Source organism: Pistacia vera, unplaced genomic scaffold (genome assembly GCF_008641045.1).
Source record: "Pistacia vera cultivar Batoury unplaced genomic scaffold, PisVer_v2 Contig955, whole genome shotgun sequence".
Classification (NCBI taxonomy): Eukaryota; Viridiplantae; Streptophyta; class Magnoliopsida; order Sapindales; family Anacardiaceae; genus Pistacia; species Pistacia vera.
Genome location: NW_022196840.1, coordinates 280,043 through 299,354, shown reverse-complemented (window position 1 = coordinate 299,354; position 19,312 = coordinate 280,043). Strand labels below are relative to the sequence as shown.

General features: G+C 35.9%; 1 non-coding gene across 1 annotated transcript; it reads left to right on the top strand.

Annotated features, from left to right (window-relative positions):
* The first annotated feature begins 17,582 nt into the window (after positions 1–17,582).
* Positions 17,583–17,689, top strand: LOC116121015. The gene has a single exon (XR_004126635.1). It is a non-coding gene; the product is annotated as a small nucleolar RNA R71 (small nucleolar RNA).
* The last annotated feature ends 1,623 nt before the right edge of the window (positions 17,690–19,312 follow it).

The window sequence follows — 19,312 nt, the reverse complement described above, 5'->3', positions numbered from 1 at the left end:
GAAGGAGTTCAAGCTGCTGAAGCTGAAGTGAACTTTCGGCATTGAACCTTGAGAGAAGGTGACTAGGTAGTCTCATGGAAAGGAAGCTAGCTATGGTGGCTTAATGTTCAACCAAAGAGTGAAGATTGAAGTGTTGACTTAATAAGGAGTGATTAGCAATTTGCTTATCTTTATCTTTGCAATTGAATGCATAAGTATTTCATAATGGATTAGCTTCTTTTGGACTTGGTCCCATGGATGTAGGCAAGTTGTCAAACCATGCAAAAATGAGTTATGTTCTTTAATCTCTATCTTGGATGATTGCTTGTGATGATAATCATTTAACCAACTCATAAAGCACAAAAATTAACAAGTAAACCCATTCCGCTTAAGTTTTAAAAACTTGGAAACGGTTTAAAACTTTCAGTGTAGAATCTCTGTAATTAGATCGATGAACGATGGCAATGGAAAGAAAAATTTCACTCATCGATTACTCTGAATAAGCCAAGATCAGAGTCTGATTATATATATATATATATATATATATATATGTAATTGAAACAATTAAAATCCATACAAGGACTTGATTATACCTGCGATTGGAGGCTCCGTCAATGTCTCTGAATGCGATCTTGCTACTAATTCGAGAATGGAATCGAACACACGTCGTCCACATGATGACAGTACAACAATGACCAAGAATTAATGTTGCTAGAATTAATTCTTGGTTTCAATGATGCAATTTGGAAGAATGAGAATAGAGAAGAAGAGAAAAAAATTTCTTCAAAAGGCTCTCCACGGCTGGAATAAAATTAGGTTTGCTAAACCTAATTTTGTTTCATTTATATAATGAAGCAAATGTCTCTTCCACCCCTCAAATTTAGCAACAACCCAAACTTTAAGTAGAATTACATATTAACCCAATTTAATTATTTAGTTTAAATATTAATAGCAACTCTAATAATTAAATTTATAATTTTGCTAATTACTCCAATAATAAAATTGGGCATAGGCTACAACCTCAGTAAATTTAATTACACAGCAAAATCACCTATATGCCCATTCCTCTAAAAGACAAATATACTGTAATGTCTCACTAGGCAAGTATTTACTGAGTATCCTATAGAGAGAATCCAGAGAATTTCTAGTTTAAAAAGGGTGTTCGTCTAAAATTTTCATCTTTAATCCAGTTATAACATAATATTACACAAAGATTATTACTCACATATATAAATCCACATTAAATTCTTCACTGAGACAGTGTGTGCAATCCTCTCGCCAGCTTGACGTCTCCTGACCACTACAATTTAATACCTGCAAAAATAAGGAAAGCAACGGAGTGAGCTATAAATGCTCAGTAAATAAACCAAATCTAATTATGCTCTTACTCTGTTGTCCCCGTTTCTGCGGTACTGCTTCTAAATTTCTTCTTGCTTTCTCTGTTTATTCTTAAGCATACTACTTAGCAGTCTTCCATTTTTCTCAAATCTTTCTAAATCCTTCTAGGGCTGTGCTATTCTTTATCATTTTATTTCTCTTCTCTGTTAGATTATAATTTTCTGTTTCTTTCTCTACTCAACAAATCACTAAGTTTTCTTGCTATTTGTCATGTTTCTAATTTCTATTATTTTCTAGCATGTATCTAATTTCTGTTCTTTTCTTGTATATCTCTAATTTCTTTTCTATTCTCTTAGGTTTCTATTTTCTCTTCTTCTGTATTCTCATAGGTTTCTATTTTCTTTTCTTCTCTATTCTCATGGGCTTCTATTTTCTTTTCTACTCTGTTCTCATGGGCTACTATTTTCTTTTCTTGGATAGTTAGACACGCAATAATAAATAAACTGTTTAATCCATGCATAAATGCATAAGATGCAATGCACATGAAATGTCTGATGCAAATGCAAATGATCATGTTTGTATTCTTTCTTAAAGTTCTTTTCTAATTGTTTTCTTTTCTTTCAAAAATTCTTTCTGTTTTCTATTTCTTATTCTATTTTTCTTTCTTTCTGAAACTCTTTCTGTTTTCTGTTTCTTATTCTATTTTTCTTTCTTTCTGAAACTCTTTCTATTTTCTGTTCTGGTTTGCCGATCAGACTAGGCTGAGACATGGATTTGGAACCTTAGCCATGTGAGCGTATTCTGAAATTCTTTCTGGGTACAGTCCTCATCCACATGCACTTCTAACGGACTGTACAATTCTATTTTTCTATTCTGAGGCTACTCATTGATGGCGGCGTGCATGTGGGAAACTTTTGCATCTCTGTCACCACTAGCTAATGCAACGAATGCTCACAGGTTCCCCATCATAACAGCCCTATGAAAACATGCTTTGTAAATCTGCAAAATAACTAGCTATACATTTCCAATAAGTATAAAATTTCTGAATAAATGCTATGCTATGTCATGCATTTATATGTTGTTTAAGCATGATCCCAAAGTTCTATTAATTCTAAGGCTTGTATTTATATACTTTTCTGGAAAGCCCAAAGTTCTATTCTACTAACATGCTTAAATTAAACATCTTCTATTTTATTCTTTATTTCTGAATTCTATGCATCGTGTGTACGTATGCGATTCTATAATTTTTACATAATTATGTAATTCTTCAATTCTATCATGCTATGTAAAATGTACACATACACAAGTACATTAGCTCTCACAAATTCTATTCTTCTATAATTCTATTAGTGAGATATTAAAACAGCACAATTCAACTAGGGAATGAATTCTACATTTTGGGCAATCTACTTTCTCCTATAAAAATCTATACCACAACTTAGGTATTAAGTCTACTAACTTGCTCAATTATACTACTAGTTTTTCTCAAACTCATATGTCACATAACCATGTCATTAACAACTCTCTAATATTTTCTAATGTAACAAACATGCCTTGTACAACTTTCTAAATACAAATCTTAATGCCATAAATTTGCATTGTAATGACTCTCTCTCTAGCTAGTATACTCATAAAATAAACAGTAAAACTCACTAAATATAAATATTATGAAAATATACATGTAGATGAGTATAAAATAATGGGCCCAATTTTTCTTTATATATACAAAACTATACATAGTGTAAATAAATTTCTCAAGAAGCTCGACAGTGTTGCCCGACCCTTTCACATCTTGACATTTCAAGTGACCGCATCTCATTTACTACCTGCAAAAACATTGAAAACAACGGGGTGAGCACTAATTGCTCAGTAAGTAAACCCACTATGCTACCCTTCTATCTCCGTTGCTCATATTCTGAATTCTTTCCTTACATCACACTTCTTTCTTCTTCTCTGTTCTTTTCTATTCTTTCTCTCTGTTCTTTCTCTATTCTTTTTCTGTTCTATCTCTCTGTTCTTTCTCTATTCTTTTTCTGTTCTTTCTCTCTGTTCTTTCTCTATTATTGTTTCTCACTTACTAACATGTAAGCACAATTGGAGAAACTAATTCTGAATAATATGAATGCCATGATGCATGTGCATAAATGCATAAAGAATGCAATTTCTTTTCTGTTTTTTGTTTCTCTTCTTTTTTTCTGTTCTGTTCTTTTTTTCTGTGTTCTATTCTTTCTTTCTATTATGTTCTTTCTTACTATTCTTTCTTTCTGTCTATTCTTTCTTTCTTTCTTTCTATTCTTTCTTTCTTTTCTTTCTTTCTATGCCGATCGGACTCGATTGAGGCATGGATTTGGAACCTTGGCTATGTGAGTGGGTACAGTCCTCATCTACATGCACTTCTATCGGACTGTACAACTCTTCTTTCTGATTCTGAGACCGCTCACTAAAGGTGGCGTGAATGTAGGTAAATTTTGTTGGTACAGTTCTCATCCACATACACTTCTAACGAATTGTACACTTACTTCTTTCTAATTCTGAGGCTGCTCACTGAAGGCAGCGTGTATGTGGGACTATTCTTCTCTGTCACTCATGGGTTCCCCATCGCAACAACCTTCTCTTCTCTTATCTTTTTACAATTAATTCTTTTCTTTCTTTTTCTTTATTCTTTACTATTCTCATCCATGTGTATGTGCATGGAAATATGCTCATTCTTTGCTATTCTTTCTAAATGCAAATGTGAGAATGCATTATGTCATATAAAAATATCGTTAGAGAACTAGTATTTTCTACCAACAACATTTTCATACTTGAAATCAATCATAGATTATTGGACTACAAAATATTTTGAGGTAGTCATTCTGCACAGGTCATATTCAAGAAGGCATATCTCGAGTTATACACATCGGATTGCTACGATCTTTGTCTTGTTTTAAAGCTTAGAGAAAGGGCTACAACGTTTATGTTTAGGTCTCAACCCAGTTGAATCGGTAAGATTCCCAAATATCACTTAGAAGGTCACGATTGTGACAGGGCAACCATGGTAACATGGTTTCTCTTAGGATTTTCATCAAACAAATTGCATGCATACTCAAACTCTATTTGACTACACTTCTACTTCTTTCTCAAGCCACCAATATTTGGAGCAAAACTCCATTAAATCAACATTAAACCTGGCCAGGAAACTACACTCCATAAAGTCTACTCAAACTCTTTCTAAATTCAACCAAACTTCCATCAATCACCATATAGGCAAAGTCTACATTCTCATGGCTGAATTTTAATTATCATCAAGTATCAATCTCATCAAAACTTCTCAAAAACATAAGCACATACATACATGTACAAATCTCTACAAACTTACTCAAATCAAACTTAGGGTTGGATTTACTTACCTTAATCTTGGTAGTTCCACACTAGAAACTCTCTCTTTGGGTAGATCTCCTCTCTTCTTAAACCCTAAGCATATAACTAAAGAATTCAACACTTTAAAATATAATCTCACATCATACTGCAAGAACTCTTACCTTTGGATGCTTAGGATGAATATCTACCAAAATCCAACCAAAAATCCTCTAAATTGTCTTGGAAATTTGATGAAAAATGAGAGAATTTGGAGATGAAAGTGGCGTGTGGGGGAGTAGAGAATGATAGGGTTTTCAAGAATGAACTCAAAATATCTCATTATTACTTCTATTTTCCCATTTTGCCCTTGCACTTTCTATGAAATTTCACCTATGTCCCTTAGTCAATTATAATAATGCCCTCATTTTATTAACTTCTCCATGAAATTCTATCTCTTTACTCCCCACTTTTCAACTAATTATGAGTGAAAAGACCATTTTACCCCTAATGAAATTTTAAGGCATTTTCTTCACACTTGTTGAAGATACTTTACAAAATTCAACTAAGGGTATTAGGGAATACGTAAAGCTACTTACCTTGAGGTGGGTGTTAAAATCCCCCCCCCCCCCCCCCCCCCCCTGCCCTTACAAGAATTTCTTCCTTCCTTTAAATTCAAACGAACAACTCAGGGTGGCGGTTCTGCATATCTTTTTCTACCTCCCATTTGCTTCTTCTACCTTATGATTCCTCCATAGGACTTTTACTAGTGGAATACTTTTGTTTCAGAGCTCTTTAATCTTTCTGTTTAAGATTTGTACTTATTGCTCCTCATAAACGAGATTCTCTTCTAAGTCCACTTCTTCTACTTTTAGTATATGGGAGGGATCACTGACATACCTTCGAAGCATTGATACATGGGAAATATTGTGCACTCTATCCATATTTGGTGGTAGCGCCAATTTGTAAGCTACCTTTTCCACTCGTTGTAACACTTCAAAAGGCCAATGAATCTAGGTGCTAGTTTTCCTTTATCACCAAACTGCATTACCTGCTTGTAGGGGGAAATCTTAATGAACACTTTATCACCCACTTCAAATTCTACATCCTTTCTCTTTAAATCCGCATAGCTCTTATTCTACGCTTGATCAGTTGGACATCTTCTATCATTTTCTGAGTCATCTCTGGCCCAAGAGCTGTCTGTAACTCATCTTTCTCTCCTATCTCGTCCCAATGTAATGGAGATCTACACCGTATGCCATACAAGGCTTCATAAGGAGCCATCTTTTCTATCTCTTTTCACTCCCCACTTTTTCAACTAATTATGAGTGAAAAGATGATGAGAATGCAAAATGTCATATTTACCCCCCTTAATGTCTAGTCTTTTATACTTATTTGTTGCCTAAATGTACTCATTATTATTCTATTTTGATTTGGGATGCAAATGGAGGCGTTAAATGCAAAACGGAACTACTTAGGTGAATTCAGACAGTTTTGACATCGCTTCATAATCTGGGCATGACTCTCTCATCCGAGCTCCGATTGAGATGATTCAAAATGATGTGGAACAATAAGAAAGAGATATACAACTTTCATGTTCTTAGTTTGGAGAGATACTCACTGTATCAAGGTTATAATCGGGCTTGAAGTTGACGCACCTGCACTGCCGACGTTCTGGAACATTCTGCCTTGTCATGCAAGTTAAAGAGGCAGTTTATTATTGGAAGATTTGAAGACCTGTTGCACGCAAATTATAGCTGGAATCACCACTTTCCTATTTTTTATTAAGAGTTTATTTTATTTTCAATTACTCAGATTAGGATAAAGGTTATTTTGGGATTTTAGAATATTTTTAGGAGATCTAGATTTAGTAGAATTAAAATTCAAATTGGATATTTAGAGGGAGAGATCAGATTAGGGATTACACAGAGACACACACGCCTCTCCCTCTCATCTTCTTGAACGTTTCCTTTGAATTTTCGTGATGGCCATGAGTGGCTAATTTTTATAACTTGGTTGAAGGAAACAAGACCTCGGAATCAATAAACTGTGAGATCAATCTGGTTTTTCTTCTTTAAGTGTTCAAGTTATGTTTGAGTATTGGATGTTCTTCTATGCATATTTTCATGATTGTTGCGTTTAATTACTAGGAGGCCTACTAGTTTATTAATTGTTGCAATCTACTGCTAAGTTAGATATCAAATCCGTAATTGTTTGATCCCTCTAACTTGTGAAGTAATTAGGGTTTAAGAATTTGCTGCTTCAGGAATTATTAAGTCTTAAGAAGAACATCTGACTGAATTAAATGCAACCGCTTGAGTTTGTGTTGTTTAGCTTCATCGATCTCTCTAGGTCTTAAGGCTGCCACTAGATTAAATCTTTAGCAGTTGTCTAGGGTTGTTTAGTAGTAAGGTTAATTAGATCGCTTGTTTCTTAATTAATTACAACTAAGTATAGATAGGAAAATAGTTTCAATTGTGAATATTCAGGGTATGAATTGATTTATTTTTGTATCGATGATCAGTTGTAAGATTCCGATGGTGGATGTTGACCTAGACCAAGTTTCGTTATTTGATTGATTTCGATAGTTTAATTTGAATTGTTTTTCCTAAAATTATTTCTGTTTTACTCAAAACCCCCCAGCCTTGTTCACGTAACATTGAACTCGGCTAGACACTCTTCATGGGAATACGTAAAGCTACGTACCTTAATATGGGCGTTACATGCATTCTCTTACATGACCATCAACTTCAGTTTTTATACATGCCCTTCTTTCTTCTTTTCTTTTGGCTACATTCTATACATTAATCTATATTGCCATATTAATCATTGTAAATTCAATCTAACATATGGCACAACATATATATTTTGGCTAAATTGTAATTTCTTTCTAACATTCTTAACTAAACTTTTGGCCAATACAACATATTCTCAAGATCTTCTAGCACAATTCTATTGCTTGTAATATATAATAAGGCATGAAAACTATACTCATACCAATCCATTCCTAAAATGGTCATATATTTAATACAAAACCAAACTTCTATTTCTTTGATGTTTCTTTTGATATCTATACTTGGGAAAGCTTTTCTATTCTTTTGTAATATCTCTCTAGGCAAGTATTCACTGAGTATCTTATAGAGAAAATCAAGAGAATTTGCTAGTTTAAAAAGGGTGTTCGTCTAAAATTTTCATCTTTAATCCAGTTATAACATACTATTACACAAATATTATTTCCCACATATATAAATCCACATTAAATTCTTCACTAAGACAGTGTGTGCAATTCGCTCGCCAGCTTGACGTCTCCCGACCACTACAATCTAATACTTGCAAAAATAAGGAAAGCAACGGGGTGAGCTATAAATGCTCAGTAAGTAGACCAAATCTAATTATGCTCTTACTCTGTAGTCCTCGTTTTCGTGGTATTGCTTCTAAATTTCTGCATGCTTTCTCTGTTTATTCTCAAGCATAATACTTAGTAGTCTTCCATTTTTCTCAAATCTTTCTAAATCCATCTAGGGCTGTGCTATTCTTTATCATTTTATTTCTCTTCTCTGCTAGATTATAACTTTCTGTTTCTTTCCCTACTCAACAAAATCGCTAAGTTTCCTTACTATTTGTCATGTTTCTAATTTATGTTCTTTTCTTGCATGTATCTAATTTTTGTTCTTTTCTTGTATATTTCTACTTTCTTTTTTGTTCTCATAGGCTTCTATTTTTTTTTTCTTCTCTATTCTTATGGGTTTCTATTTTCTTTTCTTCTCTACTCTCATGGGCTTCTATTTTCTTTTCTTGGCTAGTCAGACACACAGTAATAAATAAACTATTTAATCTCTGCATAAGATGCATAAGATGCAATGCACATGAAATGTCTGATGCATAGGCAACTCATCATGTCTTTATTCTTTCTAAAAGCTCTTTTCTAATTCTTTTCTTTTCTTTCTGAAATTCTTTCTGTTTTCTATTTCTTATTCTCTTTTTCTTTCTTTCTGAAATTCTTTATGTTTTCTGTTTCTTATTCTATTTCTCTTTCTTTCTGAAATTCTTTCTGTTTTCTGTTCGAGTTTGCCGATCGGACTAGGCTGAGGCATGGATTTGGAACCCTGGCTGTGTGAGCATATTCTAAAATTCTTTCTGGGTACAGTCCTCATCCACATGCACTTCTAGCAGATTGTACTAATTCTATTATTCTATTCTGAGGCCGCTCACTGATGGCGACGTGCCTGTGGGAAACTTTTGCATCTCTGTCGCCACTAGCTAACATAGCAAATGCTCATAGGTTCCCCATCACAACAGGCCTCTGAAAACATGCTTTGTAAATCTGCAAAATAGCTGGCTAGACATTTCCAATAATTATAAAATTTCTAAAATTTATGCTATGCTATGTCATGCATTTATATGCTATCTATGCATGATCCCAAAATACGTGTCTGACTCTGGCATGTATTCTATTAATTCTAAGGCTTTTATTTCTATACTTTTCTAGGAAGCCCAAAGTCACAAGTTTCACAATTTCTAATTCAATAACTAAATAAAATGTGTTATTCAAGAAGTACAAAAGGTTCAAGTAACTTGAACCATGCACTAAGAGTAATTTATCTCATGAACTAACATAACCAAGTGTTATTCTAAATTTTGGCAAAACAAAATGCAATCTTGTATACTAAAATTTACACTTGGTTAAGCCCAACATAATCTTTCTACTCCAATTCTTGCTTTTCTCTAACCATTTCTTCAATAGGATTTAATCAACTCATGCAAGCATTTCTCTTTGGATTTTCATCAAACAATTCATATGCACATGCAAATACTTAGTTGGCCACATTTGCACATCTCTCTAAATCCACAAAGCAAAAACTCACTAACTTTAGCCTTAAACCTGGCCAGTTTCAACAATTCTCAACACTTCACAATTTCATCACTAATTCTTCCTTATTTCATCCAAATCACCACATACTCAAGCACTAGTTCTCATGGCTGGAAATTTACACATTATTCAACATCAAAACACCCAATAATTCCCACCATACAAGCACATACAAACATACAAGATCATTCTACACAATTTGGTGAAGAAATTTGAGAGAAAAATGGGTGAAGGGTGGCGTGAACAAGGGTTAGAATGGCTAGGGTTTAGGTTATTGCAACCTTATATATATATATATATATATATTCCCATTTTGCCCTTGCACTTTTATGATAATTCCAATTATGGCATACGTGTATTTACCGATATACCCTCACTTTCAATGGATTTAATATTCTTGGTCATTTTCACTCCCCACTTTTTCATCTGGTTGTGAGTGAAAAGACCATTTTACCCTTATTCTTTAATTTCTTTCTATTACTTTACAAACACGTATTTATCTCGGCATCACATCACGTGTATTTTCCATAATCTTTCTACCACTCTATTCTCATAGCTAGCACACTTAATACATTATATTTATCATACTCACTTTTTCACTTGAACATGTGATTCTGTGTGAAATGACCATTTTGTCCCTATTGAAACTTTTATGGAATTTCGCTATAAAACTAGTTAAATATATTCACTATGACTATAAAATAATCCCTACCATATTTCTGAATGCGGGTATTACATCTTTATGCAATAAAATCACTTATTACATATTGTTTGTAATTAATCTCAAAACAGGAAACAACAATATACTCATTTGGCCAAGCCATTATTTGGATAATCTTTCTAAATTCAAGTACACAAACTTGAGAATTTATTATGGCATATTGATATGTCATGACATAGTTCTACCATTCTTTACTATCAACAATGCCATATCAAAGTAACAATTTAACATACAATTCCTTTCTAACACTTTCCCAAGGCCATAAGTTACACAATTTCTAATTTTAACAACTAAAATATAATGTGCTATTCAAGAAGTAGTCAAGGTTTAAGTAACTTGAACCAAGCACTAAGAGCCATCTATCTCATTGAACTAACATGACCAAGTGATATTCTAAATTTTGGCATAACAAAATGCACTCTTGAATACTAAAATTTACACTTGGTTAAGCCTACACATAATCTTTCTACTTCAATTCTTGCCTTTCTCTAACCATTTCTTCAATAGGATATAACTTGTTGGAGTAGGTGCCCTAGAGCCAATCTATTATTGTAAAAATTGACTCTGTAATAAATGTTTATTTATCAATAAAAGACATATTCTTCTATATCGTGTAAATCATAGTTATATGTAATGATATATGTCCTTAGGATGGTAGAACCGTGACGAGGGTATCAAGTGTTTCAAATCATGATAGTGAGAACCTATGGATTGATTGCATGAAGGAGTGTATCAAGACTATGGTGGATTGACAGAGGATTCATCACTCCCGGGTACGGGAGAAGTTATCTCACAGCGCAATTCCGTATATGGCAATGACACTAAAACTGTGGCCACAGTGGGATTGAGTTAATGCTCTATCCGGTTTATAATACAGGTCATTGGTCCAGAAACTGAATACATAATATCAAGAGTAACCGGAGGTTGACACTATTTCTATGCCTTCGTCTCATCGAGATACAGTATGATGAAAGGATCGAATTGTACAGTAACCATATCGTTGACAGGTAGCTACTTTGCTGAATCCGAATCTATCGGGTGGCCATGATGCCTTGCTAGGGGGCCAATCTTGGTATGTGTATTAGTGAGACGATTAATTGGTGTTAATCATGATACTATACACTGCTGGTATGATGAGGAGCCTATGGGTCACACACATAGAAGACAATTTAAGAGCCAAGAAGATAGAAGGGTGTTTTCGTCTTTTTGGGCGAAAGGGTATTTTGGTAATTTCACAGTGCAATTAAATTTGCTAAGGTCGTAGCCTTTATTTAATTTGTAAGAAAAATTAAATAAGTGAAATTACGTTTGAATATGTGTTCACACATATTTAATTAAATCATCATTATTGTTAAATGTTAATTAAACATTTATTGATTTTAATTGAGATAATGATGAAATAAATAAAATATCTAATTGGGAGTGTTTGGCAACATGGGGTGTTTGGGTTGGAGCCCAAGCCCATTCCATGTGGGAATAGGGAAACTTAGTTTGCCTATAAAAAAGAATGTGTGTGTGAAATTAAAGTGGTGATTTTTATTAGTTCATTTGATTAAAAGGAAAAACACACAACACAAAACAGTCTCTCCCACGCCACTTTCACTGTTTGATTGAAAATCAAATATTTCTTTTCTTCTTTATTTCTTAAGGCTAAGGAGGATCTAGCAAATCCCTCATTGGTTCCTGGTGATTGTCTTCATGTGGACTTCTACGGTTCGATCCCACACTTGGATCGGTAGCAAACACGTTCAGAGACAATATTGGTGGAGCCTCCAATGTGGGTATGAATCTAAACTTTAGATTTATTTTTCTGCAGATTCTTGATGTAATATATAAACTGTAATTTCTGTGCCCTGATTTTGGGTTCTAAGGAACGATCCATTGTTGTGAAATTTTTGTTTTTCCGCTGCGCAACCGGGTCATTTCCTAACATAGGAGTTAGGAGAAGTGATGGGAATTCACTGGAAAGGCTCAAGATTGAAAGTGGGAATGTCTGCTCTCGAATGTGTTTGAAGTTTGTTGCATTAAAATGAACAGTCGCATGGGTATTTATAAAAAAACAGACTTCGCCGCGGCGAAGTTCTTAATTCCAAAAACAAAATTTTTTTTACCTAGTCGACGTTTGGGCGAAAAATTGCAGAAGCTCATCGCCTCGGCAAATTTTCCTTTAGTGAATTTCGCCCAACTTGCTTCGCCGTGGCGAAACCAAATTCGTTACCGCGATGGAAAAATACAGAGGCTCATCGCCTCGGCAAAGAAAATACTTTGCCATGGCGAAGTCTGGGACTTTCCGACTTCCAATTCTTCCAAAAATGAAGTTCGCCGTGGCAAAAACTGGAAAAATTCCATTTTTTGCCTTGATTCGATAATTCACCTGAAACACCCAAAAACACACAAATTAGACTTCATCTTAAAATTATACAAAAACTACACAACTACAAAACAATAAATAAACAACAAATAAAAACACTTGGGTTGCCTCCCAATGAGCGCTTGTTTATAGTCGAAAAGCTCGACTCTCTCAAGTTCTCATGTCGGGATGTCAAGTCGGATGGGGAATGACTTGCAACTCATCACCCCATCAATGTACGGCTTCAATCTCTGTCCGTTGACCTTAAATGTGCCCTTTTCTTCATGTGACACCTCCACCGACCCGTATGGGTAAACTTTTGTAACTATAAAGGGTCCGGACCATCTAGACCTAAGTTTTCCAAGGAAAAGCCTAAGTCTAGAATTAAACAACAAAACTTTCTGACCAGTTCTTCTTCCTGATATGCCTGTCATGCCACTTCTTGGTCATTTCCTTGTACATCCTGGATTCTCATAAGCTTCGTGATGGAACTCATCGAGTTCATTCAAAGTTAGCATCCTTTCTTCCCTAGCAGCTCGTAAATCCATGTTGAGCTACTTGACTGCCCAGTAGGCCTTATGCTCGAGTTCTACAGGCAAATGACATGCCTTCCCATAGACCATCCTAAATGGAGACATACCAATCGGAGTCATAAATGTAGTGCAATAGGCCTATAATGCATCATCCAACTTCCGTGACCAATCCTTCCTCGATGCATTGACTGTCTTCTCTAAGATTCCCTTTAGTTCTCTGTTTGACAATTCCACTTGTCCACTAGTCTGTGGATGGTAGGGTGTCGCAACTCTATGTTTCACCCTATATTTCCCCAACAATGCATCCAATTGCCTGTTGCAAAAATGCGATCCTCCATCACTAATGATTGTCTGTGGTACTCCAAACTAGGAGAAAATGTTCTTTCTCACAAAATTAACCACCGCCTGGGCATCATTTGATGGCAATGCAATTGCTTCCACCCATTTTGATACGTAGTCCACCGCTACTAGAATGTACATATTCCCGTAAGAATTTGGGAAAGGACCCATGAAGTTAATTCCCCATACATCGAACAGCTTAACAACTAGGATATTGTTTAGTGGCATCTCATCTTGCTTTGAAATATTCTCACTTCGTTGACATTGGTCGCATTCCTGAACCATCCAGAAAGAATCCTTGAAAAGGGTTGGCCAGTAAAACCCAGATTGAAGAACCTTAGCTACTGTCCTAGCTCTTCCAAAATGGCCACCTACTTCCCTTTCGTGACAATGCCGTAAGATACTCACCATTTCCTCTTCCGGAACACACCTACGTATCATCTGATCAGCACAGTGTCTATAAAGAAATGGCTCCTCCCAGAAGTAGTACTTCAAATCTGAGAAAAACTTCCTTTTTTGTTGGAAGGTCATGCTGATGGGGAGCACTCTCGCTGACAAGTAGTTTACAAAATCTACACACCACGGTGCTTCCTCCACTCTCATCAATTTCTTATCTAGGAAAGTTTCTCTAATTTGGGTTTCTTCTTCATTTCCCTGAATTGGTCGTTCAATTCTTGACAAATGGTCCGCCACCACATTTTCTGACCCTTTCTTATCTCGTATCTCCAACTCAAACTCTTGTAGCAATAAGATCCATCTTATCAGTCGAGGTTTCGTTTCTTGCTTTGCCAATAGGTGCTTGAGTGCTGAATGGTCTATGTATATATCACCTTGGCACCTAGCAAATATGAACAAAATTTATCAAAAGCAAAAACCACAGCCAACAATTCTTTTTCAGTGGTGGTGTAATTCAATTGTGCATCAGTGAGTGTTTTGCTAGCATACTGAATTACACGCAACACTTTGTTTTTCCTCTGTCCTAACACTACTCCTAGTGCAAAATCACTAGCATCACACATTAATTCAAATGGTAGTCCCCAATTGGGAACTGCAATAATAGGTGCAGACACTAATAATTTTTTTAGAGTTTGAAAGGCACGCATGCATTCATCATTAAAATCAAAAGCAACATCTTTAATTAATAAATTAAAGGGGTTTAGAGATCTTAGAAAAATTCTTGATGAACCGTCTATAAAACCCCGCATGTCCCAAGAAACTTCAAACTGCTTTAACATTTGAGGGTGGTGGCAGCTTCTCAATCACGTCTGTCTTTGCTTGATCCACTTCTATTCCATCCTTTGAAATTCTATGACCAAGCACTATTCCTTCCTAGACCATGAAGTGGCACTTTTCCCAGTTGAGCACCAAGTTCGTCTCCTGACATCGCTGCAAAACAAAAGAGAGATTAGATAAGCAATTATCAAAGGATGAACCAAACACAGAGAAATCATCCATAAAGACTTCTATAAACCGCTCCACCATATCTTCAAAGATTGACATCATGCATCTCTGAAATGTGGCTGGTGCATTACACAACGCAAAGGGCATCCTTTGGTAAGCAAAGGTGCCATAGGGACAAGTGAAGGTTGTCTTCTCTTGATCCTCAAGAGCGATGGCAATCTGATTGTATCCTGAATAACCATCCAAGAAATAGTAATAAGCATGCCCTGCCAATCTCTCCAACATCTGACCGATGAAAGGAAGTGGAAAATGATCCTTCCTTGTTGCTTCATTTAATTTTCAGTAGTCAATGCACACTCTCCTGCCCGTGACCGTCCTAGTTGGTATCAATTCATTGCTCTCATTCTTTATCACTGTGATACCTCCCTTCTTCGGAACCACTTACACTGGACTCATCCATGGACTATCAGAAATGGGATAAATTATTCCTGCATCTAGAAGTTTCACCACCTCCTTTCTCACCACTTCCTTCATTGAAGGATTCAATCTTCATTGTGGTTGAACTCTAGGCTTGATATCATCCTCCATGAGTATCTTATGCATGCAAAAAGATGGAGAGATGCCTCTAATATCCGAAATAGTCCATCCAATTGCCGATATGTGTTCCCTCAACACCCGAATTAACCGCTCTTCTTCAATTTGCTCAACCTTGAACTAATGATTACTGGGAAGGTTTCTGATTCCCCAAGATACACATATTTGAGGTGGGAAGGTAAAGGTTTCAGTTTCAGCTCCAGCTTTGGAGGTTCTTCATTTCTTTCCTTTTCCTTCTCTTTTTCAAAATCAAATTCCTCAAATTCTAGATCTTGGCTCTCATCAATCGGCTGAAGTGCTTCCAACAATCTAGCAAATTCATTCCTTGCTGACTCATCTACCTCTATTGTTCTTGATTAGGCAATACACGTTTCTAGAGGTAGTTGTGGAGTGCTCTCTTCAATGACCTCCGCTACTAGTTTATCCACCACATCAACACTAAAGCACGAATCCGACTCGGATGGAAACTTCATAGCCTCAAACACATTGAACATTACTGTTTCATCTTGAACCCTTAACAGTAACTTTCTTTCTTGCACATCAATGAGTGCTCTTCTTGTGGCCAGAAATGGTCGGCCCAAAATAATAGGCATTTCCTTATCTTCTTCCATGTCTAATACAACAAAATTCACTGGAAAGATAATCTTATCCACCTTCACCAACACATCTTCGACTATACCGCTTGGATGTTTGATGGATCTATCTGCAAGTTGCAACGACATGGTCGTTAGCTTCACTTCACCAATTCCCAATCTCTTGAAAACAGAAAAAGGCATTAAATTGATCCTAGCACCTAAATCACATAAAACTCGATCAAAGGTAATGTCTCTTATAATGCAAGGAATAGTAAAACTCCCTAGATCTTTGAGTTTCGGGGGTAGCTTCTTCTGGAGAATGGCGTTGCACTCCTCCGTGAGCATCACTGTTTCCTCATCCTCTAACTTCCTTTTGTTTGATAAAATCTCCTTGAGAAATTTCGCGTAGCTCAGCATCTGTTGCAATGCATCTGCAAAAGGAATGTTAATATGTAATTTTCTAAATATTTCAATGAATTTGGAAAATTGCTTATCCTGATTCTTTTTCTTCAGTCTTTGAGGAAATGACATAGGAGGAGTGTGATGTGCCAATTCTGGTGGTATCTCGGGAAATGGCAATTTCTCTTTCCTTTGTCTTTGCCTCACTTCCCGTTTTTGTTCTTCTTCCCTATAACTAGATGGTTTCTCTTCAGCAACTATCTCTTCATCAACCTCCCCATCAGAGTCTTCCTCTTCCTTTCCCCTTGATGGACTTTCTTCTTCCTTTGATTTTTCCACCTCTTCCAACACTGTCCCACTTCTCAGAGTTATCGCATTTGCTTGCTCACGTTAGTTAGTCATTGTGTTGCTCGGTAGTGAGCCCTGTGGTCTCTCATTTAACTTATTAGCCAATTGACCCACTTGTACCTCCAAGTTCCGAATGGACGCTCCTTGATTTCTAAAATTCGTTCTCGTCTCATTCATAAAACCTGTGGTCTCTTGCATAAACTTTCCAAACATGTCCTCTAATTTTGTCACTCTTTGCTCTCCTGATTGATTGTTCACCCCTGTTTGGTTGTTTGGCAATGCTCTTTGGTTCCATTGATTATTCTGTTGATTCTGTTGGTTTTGATTGCCCCAAGATAGGTTCGGATGATTCCTCCAACCAGGATTATATGTGTTGGAGTATGGATTGTTCGATTGCCTTTGATTTCCTACCAAGTAGTTAACCTGCTCCAATGATGATGCTGAAGCAAACGTGTTCCCCACTTGACATTCACTGCTCATGTGATTACCTGCACAAAATTCATAAGTTAGTTGAGGTGCTTGAATGGAATTTACCTGCATACTTCCCAACCGTTTCTAAAGTGTTGTCAGTTGGGCTAAAATGGCTGTATATGCATCAACTTCATGAAAGCCCATAGATTTCTTTGGTTGCACCCTCTCATTAGGTCTTTGATAATTGTTGCTTGCCAGAACTTCAAGCAACTCATGAGCTTCTTTCGGAGTCTTATTTTGCAGTGCTCGTCTCGATGCTACATCCACCATAGTTTGCATATTCACCATCAATCCGTTATAAAATGTTTGGACTTGCATCCAAACTGGCAACCCATGATGTGGACACCTCCTCGGTAATTCTTTGTATCTCTCCCAAGCCTTATACAATGATTCTAACTCTTCCTGTAGAAACGATGTGATATCATTTCTTAGCTTTGCCGATTTTGCTGGAGGAAACAATTTGGTCAGGAACTTTTGTGCTAAATCGTTCCATGTTGTAATCGTTCCTGATGGTAATGCCATTAACCATCCCTTAGCTTTATCCTTCAATGAAAACGGGAATAGTCTCAATCTGATGGCGTCATCTGACACTCCGTTTGACTTGAAAGTATCACAAATCTCCAAAAAATTGGCAATGCGTAGATTTTGATCTTCCTTCAAATCTTCCCTGAACTATACCGACTGCTAGATCATCTAGATGATTGTTGGCTTTATCTCAAAGTTGTTGGCTTGTACTGCTGGTCTAGTAATACTCGACCCACTGTCATCAACTGAGGGAATTGAAAACTCCCTTAGTGTTCTATTTTCTTCCATCTCTACAACTATGACTTTTGGCTCCACTGTAGCCTCTCTTTGTCTTCTTGCTCTGTTAAGTCTTCTAGTGGTTCTTTCAATCTCAAGATCAACAGGAACCACTGGCTGATGTCTTGCTCTTCGCATAAACTACATAGAAAAATAGAAAAAGTAAGATCACAAACCAACCAAAAAGAATAACAAAAATTAAACTAACACACAATTAAGCAAAAATAAAGCTCCAATCTAGCTAACACAAGAAACATTTAATGTTAACACAAAACTCAATCCCTGGCAACGGTGCCAAAAACTTGACGCGTTGTTACTACAACATGCAAAAATAGCAAGTGCACTAGTCGCACAAAGTAATAAAGTGATGAGTGAGTATCGTTCCCACGAGGATTGGTTGCTAAGCACTAATTTTCCTAAGTGTTTTTCAAGTTGGAGGAACCGAATTTGTTTGGATTAATGGGAGAGATTAAAACTAAAACTAAAACAAAACTTGCTAAGTATTAAAAACTAATTAATAAAGGAAAAAATTAAAACGCAAGAGTAATATCAGTTTAACAAAAGGTTAGGGTTTTGACTCCATTCGGACTCTATGGATGAATTCTACGGACTATGTTAATTCCACACTCACATGCACAATTTGTAAATCGAATTCTCTAAGTTGTTAAACATACCTTCTCAGGCTATGAATTCCTACTTTTCCCTATTAAACTTCTGCACCCAACAAATTGAAGAATAATAGATCCAAGTTCATTAAGCTAATGGAATCCTAGATTGATTTCATTGATTCTCAAATCTATCTCTAGCATTCAATACTACAATGGTGATTACCCAAGAAGCTCAACATGATTCATTTCTCAATCTCATCATATTCATCAAATAAATTCCATTAAAAACAGAATAACCACACAATCTATGCAATAGAATATGGAAATAGCAATAATCAATTCATTAACCCATAGAAATCCGAACTTAATCAAAACCCTAACCCAAAATGGGTTAGTTCATAACTAAATCAAAATACACAACAAGAAAAACAATAAACACAATGTTCAACATATTGAATTGCAGAGAAAAGAGTAGAGATGTCCCCTAGTTGAAGAATCCCCCAGATTCAAGCTCAAATCTTCTCTCTAAATATCAAATCTGTTCAAAACTCAATGAGAACCGACGAAAACTGGACTCCCTGCGAAAATGGTCAAGTTTTTTCTTTTATACCTCCCCTAAAGACCTAAAACTTTCCTAAAATAAAACTGT